This window comes from Penaeus monodon, chromosome 21 (genome assembly GCF_015228065.2).
Source record: "Penaeus monodon isolate SGIC_2016 chromosome 21, NSTDA_Pmon_1, whole genome shotgun sequence".
NCBI lineage: Eukaryota > Metazoa > Arthropoda > Malacostraca > Decapoda > Penaeidae > Penaeus > Penaeus monodon.
The window spans coordinates 7,595,255-7,598,294 of NC_051406.1; positions in this window are offsets into that span (position 1 = coordinate 7,595,255).

Here is a 3,040-nt window from a genome sequence, read left to right on the forward strand (position 1 = left end):
AAGATTATCTTCAAAAATGGGAAACACGGCTGAAACACTGGGAGATATATAATAGATAATTTCCTTCCAGAAAGAAACCGCATTGATAGCAAGTGGAAGTACCATGGTCCTCTCAAAACAGTTACGAAGAAGAGGGCTGACAATGGGATAGCAAAGCTCTGTGGCAGTTGATTTCACCACTTCAGGCTTCTGGACATGCAGCAGTCTGTTCGGTATGACTTGACACCTTTTGTTAACTATCTCATGATAAAAAACTAAAATGCCTTTAAAAATAGTAGCAATTTATCTAAAGAAATATAAGATGTGAAAAAATTATTCTCATTCTGTCATAACTTGTACATATTGTTATACAGATTTTGATTTAATAATTTTCAAATTAGAAGCCAGTGCTAGATGACACATCCTTAAGGACTGGAGAGAACCAGTAAAAGTACTCCATCCTCCTTCCAGAAAAGACGATAACGAATCATCAGCTCAGGAATCAGTGCACGAGAAATTTAGTTGGCAAAAGACTCCCCTCTATGTGTCTCGAGATTGTGCAAATCCACTCAGATATGGTTTAGTAGACTTACACATTTTATATTGTAATAGATGGGATAGGAAATATTATCCAGTGGAGGTGGCTGAATCAGGTTCCCTAGCTTGCTTAGGGTTTATGAATCATCCCATGTGCTATGCCTGGTACAATGTAGTATAGTCTAACCCCTAAGAGAGGGCAATAGTCAGAGTTATCATTGAGCAACAGGACCGAAACTTTTATGGCTCAACTGAGTACACATTTATTTTATTTTTTAAATTCCAAAAGGATGATTGAGTTTTTGTTATTTAATGACAGTTTGCGTCTTTTGTCTGTGTGCATCTATACTTGCGTGACAGGTGTATGTTTTCAGCCTTTAGTTAAAGATTATAGAATGTTCTCTTGATCTAACAACAGTGTTTGTCTCTTGCTTTCATGCACAGATCATGAGGACTCCACATCCAAGCCAGTGCAGCTTCGGGAATGACAACAAAAATCAAGGTAGTTTTACCTCATTTACTCATAGATCGCCCTCTCAAACTGTTAATACCATGCCCACATTCACCCACACTATTAATGTGAGTTCTTCCTAATAACTCTGTGTATAGTAAAGTATATGCAGCGTGCCTTGTAATCCATTGCATGGATTAGCTAGATATATACTCATGATTGTAATAAAACAGACAGGAGCTGTGAGTGGGATATATATATGATGAAGGAAATTGAATAATGAAAATCCTCATTTTTTCATTACACCAAATTTTGTAATTGAACATTACAAAAATTAAAAATCAGTATGAATCATATATCAAATATGTGTAGATGATGTATTTTCTGCAGATTTAATTATTGGAGTCAGTATACATCTTGTCTTTGAAAGGGTTCCTCTTTTTTATACTTAAAAAAAAAACAAAAAAACAATTGGTGCTGGGTTACTCTACCCTGTTCACTGGTGATATTACTTAATTTTAGTTTACACCGAGATAGACATCCTAATACTGAGAAGATCAGTTGTAGGTCTGGTTTTATTTCATTATTTTATTATCTATTCAATAAGAGTGACCCTTCGTATCATCGTTTATTATTATTAGAAACCAGTTTATTAGTGGAATACTAGCACAGAATTAAAATCTTTCTAAAAATCAGGGAATGGGTGGGGAAAAAAAAAAAAAGTTAGTTGAATGACTCCTTGGTGAACAAGCATTCGGACAGGTTCATATACATAAACTCCTCGCATCAAGTCATTAAGTAGTATTATCACTGTATTACTCAATCTGCTTGTCTTGCAATATTAAACACAACCAATGGAATGGTCAGCTGTGAATTATACAGGAGGAAAGAAGTGTGTTAAGCATATTTTATGTATAAATTGTTGGAAGAGAAAAATAAAGGAAAATAGTTCACCAAAAACAAAGTACAAGTCTCGTCTCATATTATCATTATGTAATCATTACAGAGCAAGATAATAATTTCATGTATGTCCCCAATTAATTTCATTATTTAGATACTCACATCAGGTACCATATATTAATAATGAAAGCAGCCTGTGAAAGGAATGCAAATAGTTGATGTAAATTTATTCACTTCAGGACACATGATTATGCTAGTAAATAGATGAACTCAGAATTTATGAATTTTAGCAATAGTAGTTTTCTTTAAAATGATATGAAAATATATAGCTAGAATGTCTGCGAGTATTAGTGGAAGCCTTTCAAGAACTATCTCCTTTACTACACACATAATTTAGGAGTAGTGCTATTAATGGTTTGTCACGCACCTCAAAGAGGATACTTGAAGGAGTTTGTGAGAAAGAATTTGTGCTCAGCTTCAAACATTAACAGTGTATGCAAGCAGTAAAGAGTTTCTTATAACAAAAGAAACTTTAGTAGCTATATTACGAAATTTGTTGATACTTATGTTGAAGAAAAAAAAAAAATGGTTATAGTGGACTGTACTATGATGAAAGGGATGTATGTGGATATGAAGGTTATTTGGAGGGCCAAAATAACCTCAGCCATATCTGATAATAGCCAATATTCTTAAAACAAAGAAATCTCATTAGTCTTTCGTTAAAACTATATTTCTCTAATGACGTGGTATTTCAGATGAGGCAGACTTCAACCACTACACGGCCACCTTTCGGCTGACGAATTCATCCGCCAGAGATTCCAGACGGTTTCCCTTCACAACTTTGATTACACTCCGTGCTGTGGTGTACAGGGAGGTGCAGGAGGGAACTGTGTCAGGGCTTTTCCTTACCATTGAAAAGATCAGGAGAGGAATGGAAATAACACTGAGATCACCACATACCTTGGAGAATAAAGGAGACAGAACAGCGACGATCCGAAGTCAAAAAGTAATGTGAGATTACTTCCAGGGTATGGAGACTTGGGAGGGGCACGTATTGGTTAAGAAAGAAATGTAAAATCAAGGTCAGGGTAGGCGGAATATTTGTCAGTATTTTGTTTCCTATCCCGGGATGAAGAGGAATCGAACTCTTACCTGAAATGTTGCCTTTCTTAT